Raw genomic sequence first — 19,717 nt, forward strand, 5'->3', positions numbered from 1 at the left:
AAGTTTTTGGAACACTGAGACACATCCTCTGTGAATGGTGTATATACTATTTTAAGGATTTCCTTAATTGTACTTGTCTTTCTCCAGAATTTCTTCAATTTCTTGTCCCCAGATATTAGTATATTTCTTCACACCCTCACTAGGTCCGAACTACCTTAGGTGTTCCTTAATGTGTTCAGGTATTACAGGATATCAGGAAGTGAACTATGTATGGGATGGATACTATTAGAACAGATAAGAATGGGATAAAGATAAAAGAACAAAATGTCAGCTTAGATACAGGAAGAGAAATTTAAGAAAAAGAATTTTTTAATGAATCTTTTTCTCTACTAAAAATTCTTGAGTATTTTACTGAATTTTGAAAAATATCTAATACAAAAATGTAAGTCATATTAAAGAACTGATTTTAAAGAATCAAGCAATCACATGGGTTTTTACTGTCTAGAAACCAATTTGAAAATCTTGTGCCTAACTTATCTCTTGTTCTGATGACAAACAAATCAATTAATGTGCTTTTATCATTAATGACAAGGCACAACATGTTTTTGAAAATATCTTTTTGGTCTGTATTCTCCATAAAATGACATATCACAGCAAGCTGCCCTTATGGCCTTTTGCATCAATTATTTAAAATCAAAGAGCCATTAATTCCTATAGCTGCACATCTGTAATAGTATTGTTTTAGAAAAAGGAGAGTGAGAGAAAATCTGTCAATAAAATCATTGGACCTTTCAAGACTGATATGATTTATATGGAATCATTGCAATTCTATTCAGAGTCCTGTGATCTTAGTGGCTAGGTATGAGAGAGCTGAATTATTCATGTTTTCTTGGTCAATACATGCACACACACATACACACAAACACACACACACACACACACACTGAAAAGTTCTTCATTTTAGGCTGCTTGCATAGATTTTTGAGTCTGGTTCCTTTTGGAGGGATTCAGAGTCCATCAGTAACAAGCAGCACTCTCTGCACATGGATACCAACAGAGGCTTAAAAATAGGAGCCATGTGCACAAAGCTTCTTGTGCCAACCAACAGATTCTATCTGCATCTGCTACATATGGATTGACAGGAGAGGGGCCAAGTATACGTTGGTGTGAAGCAGCTTGCTGCTTCTGTTTTGAGAAAAGCTCATCATTGTACAAGTCCTGAACAAATTAGCCTTCCAATCACAATGCAAAGATATTGAAATAGGGTGAAAAACCTAGATGGTACCAGGCAGTTCTTGCCAAATTAGTAGAAGATTAAAGAAGAAAAGAAAATCATTTGAAGACCGATAATTAGTAAGATAAGAAAAGACGTGAGAGTTTGTTCGGATTTGTGACTGATCCTTGAATTAAATTTAAAAAAAAAAAGAAGAACTTGTTGCCACTGGTTGGAAAATAGCTAACGTCAAGTGGGTGCAAAGGATCACAGAGCTTTGAGGTTCATCTTTGGTTAGAAACAAAGGAACTTCATTTAAGGCCTTAGAGCCAAGGTTGTAAGGGAACTTCAGGTAAATCTGTGAATCCAGAAGTAATTTATCAAACCTCACTGGACAAGCAGTTGACAATATACAGGGAAATGAAATTGAATTCCTATTAAGATTTTAGTTATTATGAAAAAAAGCATTAAAGTATTCTGTATAGTATAAAACCATGTGCAGATTTTATTTTTAATTATTTCATTACCTGAGCATTCAAATCCTTTTATAACCTTATTACCATTTACTACAGAAAGAATTTATTCATTTTCCAAGTGCACATATAATTAAACAAATTTGTCAGTTGAAAAGTTGTGTGACAAGACTCATATTTCTATACCTTCCCTTGTCTCCTGAACAAATGGCAAAATTTCTCCATCTTGGACACAAAAGGGACAATCATGGTGGATAGAGTCTTTACCCCATTCATTATTTTGCTATCAGAATGTATAACATTTCACTTTATATCTTTTAAGTTTGAGTTTATATCAGAGAACATGTTCATATATTCTTAAGAATGTGGACATTGAAATACAGTAATTTGCACAGCTAACCTACTTAGCTGATTCTCAAGAAAAAAGTTACAAGAAAATTATTAAGCACTTAACAGTATGCAAGACAACGTTCTAGGCACTGAGCACACAATGTTGCCTGCCTGTCAAAGTTTGTAAACTGGGAGAGAATGGGAATAAGAAAAGAGTGCAAGTGTCACAGTGTGCAGCTGACACATGGAGAAGTACACGATGTTTGGGAAGTGTGTGGGAGAGACAGGAAGCCTCCACTGTGGTGATCATAAAAGGCATCTTTGAGGAAGCCACAGTAACCTACCCTGGAAAGAACAGGGGAGTAAGTGAAAAGCAATCATAATCTTGAAGAAGAATGAAGAGGGCATCCCCCAGCATGGAATTCATGGGCTGGACAGCAGCAGGACTTAAGAACACCTGGTTTCTTGGTTTGGGTAGAGTTCATGAGGGTCTCCCATTCTCTTTAACAATCCCAAAGGGATCACTGAGGAACTCTACAGTGATATGAAGACAGTGAATCTTCTGTAAGTTCTTCTGTGAGCAACAGACCTGTAGGGTCATGCCCTTGAGAATATCTAATGGCTTATATCCTAACATATTCCTTGCATATATGCATGGAAGTATTAATACTCTGTCACTCTTTCCTTCAAGATGGAAAATCGTATATCAATCCCCATAATTAATAGCTAAGACATACTGAGTATTTAACATGTGGCAGGCACCAAGTATCTTACATATTTTACCTGTTTTAACCCTGAGAATACTATGCATATGCCTACTATTATACATATTTCACAGAGAGGTGCAGGAAGATCACACAGCTTGCACAAGGACACACACTGGCAGAGCCGTCTTCCAACTCCAGGTGTCCAGGACACTAGTCTAAGCTTTTAAACACTCTGTGGTCTTTCCCACCAACAATTTCATATTGATACTATCATTATCATCATTATTAATTAGATGAGTTGCCATTTTATCATTCTATAATTAATTTGGGAAGCTTATAAAGTTTTTGATAGAAAAAAGTCCTAATTAAAAAGACAGTGGCATTTCCCACTATTTTCTATATTACCTTTTGAGAAAGTAGCTAATACTGCACAGTAAAGAAGTTGGTGGGGGGAGGGAAATTGTCTTGTCTGAGCTAGAAGGGATACATACTGTGGCCTTAGTTATTAATTAAATGTTTTAAAACATTATTTATCAGTGTGCTTTTTCACTGTCAGAATGCCTTCAGGCTCTGCACAGCAGGTCCTCCACAGCTTTCAGGGAAGAGCTGCCAAGAGTCTTTGCCCAATGTTCACGGCTATATTTGTTCATTCTATTACAATATATACTTTGCTTCTCCTAGTGATTTCCCTTTAATCTATGTAACAAATTATACAAACATTCAGAAATATCTCAGTGCGGTAGATAACAAAGAAATTGAGATTATGCAAATGGGACATTTTCTCTTGTTCCTCAAGAAAACAAAATATTTGTATGCCTGTTCATTAAAAATTAGCCAAAGGAAAATTGCAAGAATGCCATTTCCTAAACTCTGCACTTTCTTAGTGATTTGAGATGAAAATTACACATTCAGTAAAAATATAATGATGTGAGTAAACATGAGCATAAGAGCATCATTACTCAATGCTGTATATATTCCAGCATTATTTTCCAATAACTATTTCAGAGATACTGTTTGCTAAAAGTACCATTACTTTTATTTAATTTATTCCTTTGTGTAGTTAATATAGTAGTAAGGAAAGGAAATGTTGAGCTAGTCAGCTTGTAAAATTGAAACCAATTGTATTATCAGTGGAGTTTCAGAGACAGAGTACATAATAAACCCTATCATCCATGTGGCCATGTCAGCAAAGAGATGATGATCTGGCTTCTGCTCCTACGTCAATCCAACTAATAAGGAACTGAAGAACCTGAATTAAACAATTTGCAACTTGTCAAAACTTAGCAAGATCAAGCACTGAGACAAAATTGAAACTTTGGGGAGGAGATTAATTTTCATAATATTTTAATAATTTAAAATTCAAAAGAAAGAAGAACCTCCTGTCTTTTAGGGGACTCCGATTGAGAACATCCCATTAAAAGGAACTTCTACTTAAGGTATGCCATAAAAGAAAAGATTCCTGTGAGTATCTGACTTACAAATACAGTCTTATTCCTGATATCCACATAGCTTAAAAAAATACTTCAAAAGCTCCATATAAGCATTGGCTACTAGAAGAGGTAAAGAATGATGGACAAAAATCTCATGTGAATAATGCAATCACCAAACACTGAAGAAATTCTCTACATTCCTGTCGGGGAAAATATTCTTAATCTTCCAATTTAAGGATGCTTCATATAAGAAACTCTTCCTAACCTATCATAAGAAGCTGGGCTTCAGAGGAGAGGCAATGAAATTAAGGAGACTCCAAAGAGACAGGAATCACCTGAGCCCCTTTTCTTGAGTAGCATGGCTAGTACTTACCTTTGTTTCATACCCCTATCTGCCACCTTCCTGAAATCCAAGTGCACATAGTGTAAATTGGACTACCAAAACCTCTAAGCTATAGAACCATGAAAGTGAAGTATGCAGCTGATGCCAAGAGCCCCACCAATGAAGGAATAGAAAGTTTTCTTTTGAAAGATAATAACTAACCATAATTATACACTTCCCATTTTGCTTTCACGTACATTATATGGTTTTTACATCTCCAACATAGCTAAAATATCATTAAGTGTTTACCATGTGACCAACACTGACAATTATAAGTTTATGAAGGAATTCTTCAAATTTTCTACTTAATGCTTTTATCCTCTGAGTTTAGTCCATCTAATTTTATTTTCCCTTCTTTACTCACTAACAATATTTTCTCCTTAGAATAAAATCCTATTTCCAGTAGACCTCTCTGGTGAAAAATGTGAGTGCACAATGTGAAAGGCCACACTTAACATATATAGTAAGTATAAGATTCATAAAGGAAGTTTCTCATACAACTTGGTCTCTGTCAACAGTGTGCAAAAAACAACATAGTGTTAATTAAGTTTAAAAATGCTCTTTCCATTTTGAGACTAATTAGCATATAGCACTTTCATCAGGTTTATTGAAAATTTATACCAGGGAATTAGCTTTACTGAACACAGCTTCATGGCATAAAAAACCCCTCCCCCAGTAACTCTCCAAATGCAATATTTGGATTTAATAAGTTGTTAACTAGCAGAAGAAACTTAGAATGCTTTCATTCCTATCACTTTTCTCCATCTTCTATGTTATTGATGTCTAGTATTTTAGTTCTATCTTGTTTTAAAATTCCCTCCAAATCAGTCCTTATGTTGTAAAGCTTGTCAGGATTGCTTCCACTGCCATCTTGAGAATTGACAGTAATGCATTCATGGGAGAAGCAGTCAGGGTTGCAAGATTAAGCTGTTAACAAAATTCCAGGTCAGAGATAATTACAGCATGGACTGAAGAATATAATGGACATGGCCAAATGTACTTGGATTCAACAATGTATTTGCAAGGCAGGGTTAATAGATTTCACTAATTGCATATGTAAAAGGTCCTCAAGAAATTCATGGAAAGTGCATATTATGAGAAAACTATGCATGACTAGACTTTTTGTTTTAATTACTAGTATATTGATTGCTTTTATTTAAAAGGCAAGGGGCTGGAAACAGAGAAGAAAGGAAATCTTCCATCTTCTGGTTCACTCCTAATGCCCACAATATCCAGTATTACATCAGGGTAAAGCCAGGAGCCAATAATTCAATCCAAGTCTTTTACATGGGTAGTCCAAATACATGAGCCATCACCTATCCCTTCCAGGGTCTGCAATACCAAGAAGCTGGATTTGGAAGTAGAGCCAAGATTTGAAACTAGTCAATCCAATATGGGATGTGGGCCTCCCAAGTGTCATCTTACCCATTGCACCAATTACCTACACTGTTATGACATTTCTAGGATGTAAGTGAGAAATTCGTGAGGTAAAGAGAGAAGCAATCATTTGATGAAGAGGTTGCAAGAAGAGAAAAACCAAGGAGGTAATATAATATACTCAAACTATCAAAGATGAAAGCACAGTATTTACTGGAGAAAGTAGCAGGAAAAAAAGACAATGGTCTAGGAATTGAAAAACAGACAGCAGCTATTGAGTGCTTACAATGAACCAGATCCTAATCTATACAAACATTGACTCCTTTAAACCTCACACTGCCCTATGAAGTACCACAATTATCATTTCTCAAACTAAGAAATAGGGGTGCAAACAACTTCAATAATTTGTTGAAAATCACAAAGCTAATAGTTTGAACTGGAATTTGATCCCAAGATATCTGAATCTTAATATTCCTAACCACTCTGCTATGCTTCATGGACAAATAAGGAATGGCTCATTTGTATGTTGGACTACAGAAGGGGTGGCATCAAGTGGAATATTTGATGACATGAAACATAAGGCAGGGAAGATTGGTTTGTGTCCATAAGAAGCAAGGAGACTCAGCAGTTTGGGAGGTATAATCAACTGAAGTCAGTCCTACATGGAAAATTCAAAGGGGGGAGAGTTGGGGAGCTACCTGCTCTGGAAAAAGTAAAGAAGAGGTGGCTGAATGGCTCAGAATCTTTGCCTACAGGTGTTCAGCTCATGGGTATCTAACACATAGCATGTCCATACAACCACCCAAAGGAACTCCAGAAGTAGTTAATGACAACACTGTTTGTTAACAAGATTGAGTGGGGTTGGAGGTGAGGTATCTGATTAATTTACAAAAGTACACATAGATTGAAAGAATAAACTCTAAATGTCAGGTAGGCATAGATGGAGTGATGCTACTTAAGTCAGAACCTTCCTGCCCCAGCTTTCCTTACCTCCAACACTGTTCATAGCACACAGCAACTACACAATGAATAGGGGAAGCAGAAAAGTTGCCAACCACAACCCCTTCCCAGATTTAGGCTTTCCAGGTGCAGAAGACTTTTTTTAAAAAAAATATTTATTGTATTTATTTGAAAGACAGACATACAGAGGGAGGGGTGAGGAGAGAGAGAGAGATCTTCCATCTATTGATTCACTTCCCAAATGGCCACAACTGCCAGGGCTGGGCCAGGCTGAAGCCAGGAGCTTCATCCAGGTCTCCCACATGGGTGGTAGGGGCTCAAGCAATTGAGCCATGTTCAACTGCTCTCCCATGCAAATTACCAGAGGGCTGAATGGAAAGTGGAGAAGCTGGGACTAAGCCAACATCCATATGGGATACTGGCAGTGTAGGCATTGGCTTAACTTGACCCCCCAACAGGACTTTTGAATGAAAACTGAAGGGTTGATTGATCTGTGCGAATTCATACTCAGATAGAAAACACATAGTAAGTTAAACTTGGCACTGATATTTCATTGCTTTTAGAATAAAGTTCAGGGCCGGCGCCGCAGCTCACTAGGCTAATCCTCCGCCTTGCGGCGCTGGCACACCGGTTTCTAGTCCAGGTCGGGGTGCCGGATTCTGTCCCAGTTGCCCCTCTTCCAGGCCAGCTCTCTGCTGTGGCCAGGGAGTGCAGTGGAGGATGGCCCAAGTGCTTGGGCCCTGCACCCCATGGGAGACCAGGAAAAGCACCTGGCTCCTTGCTTCGGATCAGCGCGATGCACCGGCCGCAGCATGCCAGCTGCGGCAGCCATTGGAGGGTGAACCAACAGCAAAAGGAAGACCTTTTTCTCTGTCTCTCTCTCACTGTCCACTCTGCCTGTCAAAAAAAAAAAAAAAAAAGAATAAAGTTCAGGGGTTGGTGATGTGGCATGGTAGGTTAAGCCACCACTTGTGATGCTAACATCCCATATATGAGTGCTTGTTCAAGTCCTGGCTACTTCACTTCCAATCCAGCTACCTGCTAATGTGTCTGGAAAAGCAGTGGAAGATGCCCAAGTACATGCACCCTGCCACCCCCGTGGGAGACTCAATTGCAATTCTATGTTCCTGGCTCATGATCATTCCAGGAATGAACCAATGGATGGAAGCTCTCTCTCTCTCTCCCTCTCTCTCTCCCACTCTGCCTTTCAAATAAAACATATATATTTTGAAAAAGTGAATAAAGTTCAAACTGTTTTGTAGCCTACAAGGCCATATATTATTTAATGCCTACTGTCTCAGACCTCATCTTCTACCACTCTTCTCCCTCTCCCTGTCCATTTCCATAACAGTCCAATAACCATTTGAAATTATCTTTCTCATTTGTCGCTTTTTTGCTTGTTTGTATCCCAGCTATCCAAGTAGAATATAAAGCCCTATCTAATCAGGAATAGTTTTTATCTTGTTTACTATTTTATTTCCAGTGGTAGAGATTTGCCTAACACATCACAGGCACTCCATCAATGTTATGCAAATATTTCTAGCTTTTCATCTCAAATATGTAATATTGTATTCATAGTTTAATATTTATAAAGGAAAGTTCTTTATTGGATCAGAAAATTTGCAACAGACCCATGCAGAAGACATGGAAACTAATCCTCCTATGAATTATGTTCAGGAAATTGGCTATAGCACATTAAGCTGCTACTTGCAATGCTGGCATTCCACATAATATGTACTTGTTCAAGTCCCAGCAATTCTGCTTCCAATCTGGTTTCCTGTTAATAAGCCTGGGAAGGCAAAGGAAGATGGCCCAACTACTTGGACTGACCCCTGCCACTCATGTTGGTGATCCAAATGAAGTTTCTGGCTCCCGGCTTCAGCCTGGTCAGTACCTGGCTGTTACAGCCATTTGGGGAGTGAACCAGTGCGTGGAATATCTCTCTCTCCCTCTCTCTCTCTCATTCATTCTCTCTCTCTCTGTCTCTCTCCCTCTCCACCCACCCTCTGTTGGTTTGACTTTAAATTATATAAATAAATGATATTATTTTATAAAAAATTTTCTGGAAATCACATTTGTGTATATGATAATTTTTTTCTTCTTTACTGACACATAATAGTTGTACATGTTTGTGGAGTACAGGGTGATGTTTCAACAAATGTACACATTGTATAATCATCACAATATTTAACATATCCATCATCTCATGTATTTATCATTTCTTTGTGAGGAGAACATTCAAAATCCTCTCTTAGCTTTTTATAAACATTCAGTACAATACTGTAACCAGAGTTGCCCAGCAATATTGACATGGAAAGTTGTTCTAGTGTATCAAGCAGGTTCAATCAGAGAAGCAAAATTACTATGAACTACAGAGAGTTTCATTATAGAAATTAGACCTTCCACAATGAATGTCTGAAAAGGAGAACGGGAAATCAGAGAAACCACAAACCAGTCCATCTGAGAAATGAAGTATGTTCAGACATTCAACCAGAACTGGACAGTTTGAGCTGGTGACAAGTATCTGGGCTGAGGCTGGGGTCTCCTTTAAGACTCTGGTGCTAGGCATGAGGCTCCCATTGGTCAACAGTGTGAGCAACCAGCAAGAGAGCTGGATGTGCAAGAGAGGAGCTGAAAGTACTATTTGGACCCCACCTCTGTTTATCCTCACTCTTAGCACAACCTCAGATCTCATCACAACATTGCCATAACAACCTTCAGAGGTTCAGAGACCTGTGGACACTGGTTTCCTCCTACCACTGAAATCTCACACAAACAGCATCTTAGCCAACTATAATGCAGAGTCATAAAGAAGGGAAAGTATAGGTCCAGCCTAGCCAAGTGAGCAGTAGGATGATACCTCAGAGTTAGGGTTCACTGGACTTGAAATAATGGAAAATCAATAATATAACTACAAATACATAAATTTATCAGGAAGGACATGTATGCGTCTCTTAAAACCCTAAAATAGGAAAGGCTGGAAACGAGGAATTAGAAATCCTTTCAACAATCTCTAATCTTTGTTTCTCTTTGTGTATCTTTCTTCAGTCTTTTGGCAAAAAAAAAAAAAAAATCTTCTATTTCTTTCATGTTTTGGCAAACTTAGGCAGAGTCTGCCTAAAAATGTAAAGCCACATGAAAAGCAACCGAATGCTCTCTTTGTCTTCCTCCCTCCCTCTTCTCAGTTTCAAACTCCCAGAGAAGAAACTCTGATTGACTCATATTATCAGTCACTAAACTAACCAAGTGTGGTCGTTGCTTAAAATAGATGTCAAGAAACCACAGCTATTCTCACAAAAGAAAAAACTCAGAAAATGAGTAAAAATAAAGGTCATACATATATAAAACAGTTTTATAAGTTTTCTAAGTTTATATTATACATAATATGTTGGTGTTATTACAGGAATTCCAAGAAGGTTCTTCGTCTCATGATGATAATGAAAGACAATGTGGGGAGGGTGCTGAGAAAAGCAAGTAAAAGTAGATTTTATTGAGAAACAGAGACTTCTGCTTTCCAGGAGGGATCTCCAAGGGAGGGATTAGTATGGATCTGGGTATTAGGAGCTTATATAGGAACTCCATGTCAATTTATCAATAATTCTTCATCATTTTGATATGTCAGAGGTCTGTTTTATTTTTTTCCATCTCTCGTGTAGTGGGCATGGTTCCTGACCAGTTAACAAATGTTACCATCTTGGCCACTTGGGAAAGGTAACTGTTGAGAAATATTGTCGGCCTGACCGATTAAGGCAGGTTATGCCTACCTGACCAGTTGCTAAGCATTTGCGACATGCCACTTTGTGGTGTGTCGTAGTATGATGCCAGAGCCTACTCTCTCATACAGTTACCAACAAGTATGGGGCCCATTGTGTCCCCTACCTATCAATGTTTTCATTATCTTGAGGCAATATCTTTTGTCTAATTAGCAGACAGGTTTCACCATCAATAAGTAATATTTGGCTCCTTATTCCCAGAGAGGCCTTTCGTAAATGTCTATTTAAACCCTTCTGACTCCTCAATGAATATTGCATTGAAGAGACAGCAGTTGTATATCTAACTTAATAATATGATTGTGAGATTTTACAGCTTTTAGGAAATAAATAAGAATTTTAAGTTATAATTTGTGCATCCCTTCAACAAATAGATAGCAATAACAAATGCTTTAAATTTTTCACCCAGAAACCTTTTATTTAAGATATACAAACTTCATGCATTTCATAAATGCAACTTTAGAAACAGAGTGATTCTTCCTACCCTACCCACCCTCCCACCCTCACTCCCACACTTCTTCCTCTTCCCTTTCCTATTCCCATCCTTATTTTTTAGTAAGATCTATTTTCAACTAACTTTATAGACATAAGATTAACTCTAGACTAAGTAAAGAGCTCAACAAATAGCATGAAAAAAAAATCCTCAACAGTTTAGATAATGGCTGTTCAAAGTCATTGCATCTCAAAATGTCAATTTAACTCCTATAGATTACCTTTTAGGTGCTCTATTAGTTACCATACATCAGTGAGAATATGTGGTATTTGTCCTTTGGGGACTGGCTTATTCCAAGTATAATGTTTTCCAAATATTTTAAATTAAATGAGAAAAAAATACAACCTGGCTCCAAAAGAAGATAAATAAACTTTAGATCCTCAAATAAATAGATTGATGGGTGGAGCTAAGATACAAACCCAAAGAAATTTTGATTCAGAAAAAGCCATAGGGCTGGAAGTTTCTAAATGGCATGTTGCACTGAAGTATCACACATTAGGAAGAAGACCAAGGTAAGTAGTTAAAACCAGTGGCTGAAATCCCCTCTTCTAGAAAAAAGATTTTAAAAGCTAGCTTCTTAGGTTAGATATTCTATGAATATGTTACCAAGGGAGGAGGATGAACAGAAATATAACACAACCTAAAGAAGTATACCAACTGCTTTATAATTGGTTTTAAGTTGCTATCATTTCACAGTAGCTTGTTCAAAGTCAACAGAAGTTTCTTGAAAGCTCCATGGTAACCAAAACATAGAAATCTGTAATCAATGTAACAAAAATCAAAAATCAAAGTACACTGCTAGAGAGAATTACTTAGTAATAATAAGAAAAAAATATAAACAAGGGAGAAAAAAATGAAAGGAACTATAATAAAATGGGGGGGGTGGTAATCAAAATGTAGTACTAAGACCTTACCTATCAGTAAATATAAAAAGAATAAATTCTCCAATTAAAAGACATACGGTGGACTAGGTATTGTGGCATAGCAAGTTGAACTATCCCTTGGACTGTGCCAATTTAAGGCCTGGTTGCTCTGCTTCCAATCCAGCACATTGCTAATGCACCCGGGAAGACAGTGGATGATGGCTCAAATGCTTGGTTCCTACTCCCCATATGGGAGATCAGAATGGAACTCTTGGCTCATGGCTTCAACCTGGCCCAGCCCTCTCTTTCAGGCATTTGGGGAGTGAATCAGCAGACAGAGAATCTCTCTCTCCATCTTTATCTCTCTCTTTCTCATGTTCTACCTTTCAAATAAAAAAGTAAATAAATAAATATTTTAAAAGTTCCCCTTTGAGGGCAGAGGAGGATGGCCCAAGTGCTTGGGTCCCTGCACCTGCATGGGAGACTGGGAGGAAGTACCCGGTTCCTGGCTTTGGACTGGCAGAGCGCCGGCCATAGCAGCCATTAGGGGAGTGAACCAACGGAAGGAAAACCTTTCTCTCTGTCTCTCTCTCTCACTGTCTATAACTCTCTTTCTGTCTCTCTCTCTCACTGTCTAACTCTGCCTGGCAAAAAATTTAAAAGAAAGTTCCCCATCAAAGAAAAGTCCAGAACTAGATAATTTCACTTTTAATTTCCACAAAGCATCTGAAGAAGAATTAATATCATGTTTATTAAATTATTTTTTAAAATATGAGAAAATTTTTCCAAACTCATTCTGTGAAACCAGTATTATATTAACAAAACCAGACAATGATACAACACAAACAGAGGCTACAAGCCAAAATTCTTGAAGAACATAGATGCAAAAATCCTCAACAAAGTACCAACAAATGAAATACAATAGGACACTAAAAATATTATTCACCACAATCAAGTACAATTCTTTCCAAGGATGCAAAAATAGCTCAACTCATTTTACTGATTCAAGAATAGCTCAACATATGAAAATAATAAATGTGACATATAATATCTACTTAATGAAGTATAAATCACATGCTCATCTCAATGGATGCAGAAAAGGTTTTTGATAAAACTCAACATCTCTTCATGATAAAAGCTCTGAATAAATAAGTATAGAAGGAAGATACCTCAACACAATAAAGGCAATATATTATAAGCCAACAGCAAACATTGTACTGAAGGAAGAAAAGCTGAAGATTTTATAATATCTGGAACAAGCCAAGGATGCCCACTTTCACCATTTTTATTTAACCTAATCCTGGAAGTCCTTCCAGAGCAATTAGTCAAGTGAAAGAAATAAAGGGTGCCAACTCATTAAGGAGGAAGTCAAATTCTCACTGCTTGAAGATGACATGATCATACAGAAAAACTCAATGATGCCACCAAAAAAAAATTAGACTAAACAAAGTCAGCAAAGTTGTGGGATACAAAGTTAATGTGGAAAAACCAGTTGCATTGTTACAGATCAAGAGCAAATTATTTGAAAATGAAATAAAGAAGTAACTTCATTTTGAGCAGTTACCAACAGATAGTAAAATACCTAGCAATAAATTTAATGAAAGTGATGAAAATCTCTAAATTAAAACTATAAATCACTGGTGAAAGATGTTAATAAAGACACAAAGAAACAAAAAGATATCCTATGTTCATGGGTTTGACAAATCAACACTGTTAAAGCACCCATTCTACTCAAAGTTACTGAGTCAATGCAATCCCTATGAAAATATCCATAATAATCTTCAAAGAAATAGACAAAAACCATTAAAATTTTACACAGAACCACAAAAGACCCTTAAAACCCAAAACAGTCTTGAGCAAAAAAGAACAAAGCAGGAGGTGTTACTTTACCTGACTTTAAAATGCATTACAAAGGTACAGCAATTAAAATGTCATAGTATTGGCATAAGCACACGGACAGGCCAATGTAACATTATAGAAACCTCAGAAGTAAACCCACATGTCTACAGCCAACTGTTCATTGAAAAAGGCAGTAAGATCATTCACTGGAGAAAAAGTACAGTCTTTTCACTAAATGGTTCTGGGGAACTGGATATTCACATGCAAATAATGAAACTAGTTCCATATCACCATGTACACAAAAATCAATTGAAAATGGATAAAATCCTAGTTGTAAGACCCGAATCTTTGTAGCTTCTAGGAGACAATGTTTCACAATATTGGAACAGACAAGTTTTTGTTATTTGTTTTATTGGGGGGGGGGGCAATCAAACTCCAAAAGCACGAGAAACAAATGCTAAGATAGAGAAATGGATGGTAAATTATCAACTTAAAATACTTATGCACAGCAAAGGAAGCAGTCAACAGAGCAAAGAGACAACTTCCAGAATGGGAGAAAATATTTGTGAGCTATAAATCAGAAAAGGGGTTAATATCTACAATAGATGAGGAATTTATAAGTAAATATGTGTATTAATTTTCTGAATAACAAATGAGTACAAACATAGTGTCTGAACACACATGCATTTATTATTTTGAAGTCTCTTTGGTCAGGAAGTATGGTGAAGCTTATTGGTGTCCTTCAATCAGGGTCTCCCAGAGTATAAGCAAAATATTGACCAGGGCTGAGGTCTTATCAGGGTTTGGGGGACCTCTTCAAAGTTCACGGGTTTTGGGAAATATTCCTTTCTCTGGAGCTGTAGAAACTATGGCTAGCTATTTCTTAAAGGCTCAGAGAATAAAAATCCTTCTGAGCTCATTTCTTACATCTGGACTCTTTTTATACAGATTTAACTATAAAATGGTTAAGAGATTCCCACACAGGATACTCTCCCTTTGGATTACCCCAAAATCAGTAGATTAAGGACTTGGACTATGTCATATGAAGATTATCTTCAGCTTTGCCACAAAAGGGAACATAATTATGGGAATAATATTACATCACCTTTGTCATATTGGATTGGTTAGAAGCAAGTGAAACGCCCCACCTAGACTCAAGGGAGGGGGACTAATATAGGGTATGGGTCACTAGGGTTGTCACATTAGATCCACCAACCCTACTCCAGGGTTTATATCCAAAATACATGAACACATTACATCAAACAGAAACCTTTATATCCATGTTCATAACAGCACTGTTCATAATAGCTAAAATATAGAATCTTCCAAAGTGTCTATCATCAAATGAATGGGTAAATAAAATGTGACCTATATATTTTTTTTCCAATGGAATATTATTCAGCTATAAAAATGAATGAAATTCTATCATTACATCAAAATTGTTGCAAAAGGAGAACACCATATTGAGTGAAATTAGCAAGACACAGAAATATAAATACCAGGTGTTCTCCCTTATAGGTGGGAGATACAATTTTTTTAATATTAAAAAAGGAAAAGAATTGTCTGTATTGGTCAGTTTTGCAGCAAATATAATGTTTTGTCAAACTTTGTTTTAAATTTTTGTTGCATTATTAAGAATGATGTATGTCTATAATTTTAATGATGTTTGAGTAATTTAAAATTTACTGTATATCAGTGTAACTGACATCTTTTCATTTTATTATTTATAGCCCTTGCCTATATTCCTGTTTATCTCATCATTCTCTCCTAGCCTGTAGGTTTTCTGATGAGAAGTCTTGTGAGTCTAATTGGAGATCCTTTGAAAGTAATCTGGCATTTATCTCATGCACATTTAGAATCTTTTCTTTATGATTTACTGTGGAGAGTCTGATTACAATGTGTTGTGGAGAAGATCTTTTCCAGTCATTTCTATTAGGAGTTCTATGTGCTCCCTGTACTTGGATGTCCCTTTCTTTCTCCAGATTGGGGAAATATTCTGTTATTATTTCACTAAATAGGCCTCCTAATCCTTTCTCTTTTTCCATGCCTTCAGGAAATCCTAGAACCCATATGTTGGGTCGTTTGATAGTATCCTGTAGATTCCCAACAGTGTTTTTTAGTTTTCTAATTTCTTCTTGTGTTTGGTCTGACTGTATAATTTTCTGTGCTTTGTCTTCTAAGTCATATATTCTTCCTTCCGCTTCACCAACTCTGTTGTTAAGGCTCTCTACTGTATTTTTTATTTGTTCTACTGAATTCTTCATTTCCAAGATTTCATTTTGATTTCTGTTTAAGATCTCAATTTCGTGGGAGAAATTTTCATTCATGTCATGTATGGATTTCATTAGTTTGTGCATTTGCTTCTGATTACTTCTGAGTAATCCTATGATCAATGTTTCAAATACCATTTCTGGTATTTCTTCAGTCTCATCATCCTCACAATCTAGTATTGAAGTGCTATGTTCTTTTGGGGTTGTCATGTTGTCTTCCTTATACTTGTTTCTTAAATTCTGCTTTTGTTATTCGGCATTTGTGGAGATATGTATTGGTTTCTTCTATGTTTTTTCACTGTCACAGCTTTTATCTTTGGACTATGAGTGGATCATGGGAGTGTCTGCTTTCAGAGAATAACTGAAATAAATAGAGGCGTGTGGTGGGTGTGGCCAGGGATCTCCGTTCAATGCTCCAGGGTGAAGTGGATATCTGAGGTGACCTAACCAGGCTTGGCATGGTAAATCTTTTTTTTTTTTTTTTTTTTTTTGAGAGGTGCAGTTTCTTCTTTTTTTATATCAGATTTATTTATTTATTTGAAAGTTAGAGTTGCACAGAGAGAGAGAGTGAGAGTTACACAGAGAGAGGCAGAGAGAGAAATCCTCATCCGCTAGTTCACTCCCCAATTGGCCACAATGGCTGGAGGTGCGCCCATACGAAGCCAGGAGCTAGGAGCTTCCTCAGGGTCTCCCAAGTGAGTGCAGGAGCCCAAGGACTTGGGCTGTCTTGTACTGCTTTCCCAGGCCACAGCAGAGAGCTGAACCAGAAGTGGAATAGCCAGGACCTGAACCAGTGCCCATATGGGACGCCGGCACTGCAGGCGGCGGCTTTACCTTCTACGCCACAGCACTGGCCCGTTGAGGGGTGGTTTCTTCTTGTCTTTGGAAAAACTCAGCTGAGCTCCTCTCCTCAAAGGAGAACAGTGCCTGGGCATTTGCCCCAGTGAGTATATTATTTGTCTTCTCTGCCACAAGGACCACTCAAAGGTTCTGTGACGTGCTCAATGTAGTCTCAGATTCCACAGCAATGTCCCTCACCAGGTAACCAGGAAGCCCTGATTATGTGGAGCCTCCCATGTGACTTCCCAATGTCTCTACCACACCCTGAGTCCTCCCACGCAGCATCAATGTTTTCACAGTCCCAACATTACAAGCCTCCCACATTCCTGAGCACCTACCCCCCTGTACTCCCCACCAGATTCAGCAGTCTCTGCTTGGCTCATTGCTGGGCACGGACATGAGCTGGCACAGCTGTTACGTGTGTCCAAAATGGCGCCTGCTCTTTGCCAACTTGTTAGACGATGCCTTTACAGGATGAACACGGGGAGAGAAAACCTTCCCCTCTTTTGTTTTTTCTCCTTTTTTTTTTTTTTACTTTTATTTAATGAATATAAATTTCCAAAGTACAGCTTATGGATTACAATGGCTTCCCTGCATTACGTCCCTCCCACCCACAACCTTCCCCTTATCCACTCCCTCTCCCCTTCCATTCACATCAAGATTCATTTTCTATTCTCTTTATATACAGAAGATCAGTTTAGCATACATTCAGTAGATTTCAACAGTTTGCTCCCACACAGAAACATAAAGTGAAAAATACTGTTTGAGTACTAGTTATAGCATTGAATCTCAATGTACAGCACACTAAGGACAGAGATCCTACATGAGGAGTAAGTGCACAGTGACTCCTGTTGTTGACTTAACAAATTGACACTCTTGTTTATGGCATCAGTAATCACCCTAGGCTCTTGTCATGAGCTGCCAAGGCTATGGAAGCCCCCTGAGTTCACCCACTCTGATCATATTTAGACGAGGCCATGGTCAAAGTGGAAGTTCTCTCCTCCCTTCAGAGAAAGGTACCTCCTTCTTTGATGACCCGTTCCTTCCACTGGGATCTCACTCACGGAGATCTTTCATTTAGGTCTTTTTTTTTTTTTTCCCAGAGTGTCTCGGCTTTCCATGCCTGAAATACTCTCATGGGCTTTTCAGCCAGATCTTCATGCCTTAAGGGCTGATTATGAGGCCAGAGTGCTGTTTAGGACATCTGCCATTCTATGGGTCTGCTGTGTATCTCACTTCCCATGTTGGATCATTCTCTCCCCTTTTTATTCTATCAGCTAGTATTTGCAGACACTATTCTTGTTTATGTGATCCCTTTGGTTCTTAGTCCTATCATTATGATCAATTGTGAACAGAAATTGATCACTGGGACTAGTGAGATGGCATTGGTACATGGCACCTTGATGGGATTGAATTGGAATCCCTTGCTATGTTTCTAACTCTACCGCTTGAGGTAAGTCAGCTTGAGCATGTCCCGAATTGTACATCTCTTCCCTCTCTTATTCCCACTCTTATATTTAACAGCGATCACTTTTCAGTTAAGTTTCAGCACTTAAGAAGAATTGTGTATTGATTTCAGTATTCAACCAAAAGTATTAAGTAGAACAAACAAAAAAAATACTAAGAGGGATAACATATTAAGTTGCTCATCAACAGTCAGGGTGAGAGCTGATCAAGTCACCGTTTCTCATAGTGTTCATTTCACTTTAACAGGTTTCCTTTTTGGTGCTCAGTTAGTTGTCACCGATCAGGGAGAACATGTGGTATTTGTCCCTTTGTTATTGGCTTATTTCACTCAGCATAATGTTTTCCAAATTCCTAACAGGGATCACTTTTCAGTTAAAATTTAAACACCTAAGAATAATTGTGTGTTAATTACAGAGTTCAACCAATGGTACTAGAACAAAAAAATACTAAAATGGATAAAGTATTACATTGTACATCAACTGTCAGGACAAGAGCTGATCAAGTCACTGTTTCTCATAGTGTTCATTTCACTTCAACAAGTTTCCCCCTTGGTGCTCAGTTAGTAGTCACCGATCAGGGAGAACATATGATATTTGTCCCTTTGGGACTGGCTCAATTCACTCAGCATGATGTTTTCCAAATTCCTCCATCTTTTTGCAAATGACCGGGTTTCGTTGTTTTTGACTGCTGTATAGTATTCGATAGAGTACATGTCCCATAATTTCTTTATCCAGTCTACTGTTGATGGGCATTTGGGTTGGTTCCAAGTCTTAATGTGAATTAAGCTGCAATAAACATTAATGTGCAGACAGCTTTTTTGTTTGCCAATTTAATTTCCTTTAGTTTGGTGGGTACACTATCCACCATGGGGCTCCAAGCCACATTCCCTCTAGGATCTTCCTGCAGCTTTTTCACCAGTGGCTTGGGCTGCTGCAGTTTGGTCTCACCTCACTCTCCAGTGCTTGTGTGGAAGCTCTCAGCTGCTGGTGTCCTAAGCTGTGCGTTTCCTTACCCTCCATATAAGTCCTCTCTGTTCCTCCAATTTGTGTAGCGTTTCCTCTGCTGTTTTCTCCCTAACTCTTCCCTGAGATCAAGAATTTTTTGAAATTGAAAGTAGATAGGCAAATTTTTTCTCAAATTCAAAGTGTTCAGGAAAGATGTTTAAAAAAAAAACTTGAATATGAATGCATAATTGTGAGATGTAAAAACATCGAGAATAAACAAATCTTGAAAACTGTCACAGGAAAGAAACAGATTATTAACAAAAGAATGAGAATGAATTATACAGGGTGTTTCAGTGGCAGAAATAGATAATACAGTAATATTATTAAAGTGCTGAAGAATAAGAGCTATTAATCTTGAA

This window comes from Oryctolagus cuniculus, chromosome 7, assembly GCF_051225735.1.
Source record: "Oryctolagus cuniculus isolate XC-2025 breed Fujian yellow rabbit chromosome 7, ASM5122573v1, whole genome shotgun sequence".
Taxonomy (NCBI): domain Eukaryota; kingdom Metazoa; phylum Chordata; class Mammalia; order Lagomorpha; family Leporidae; genus Oryctolagus; species Oryctolagus cuniculus.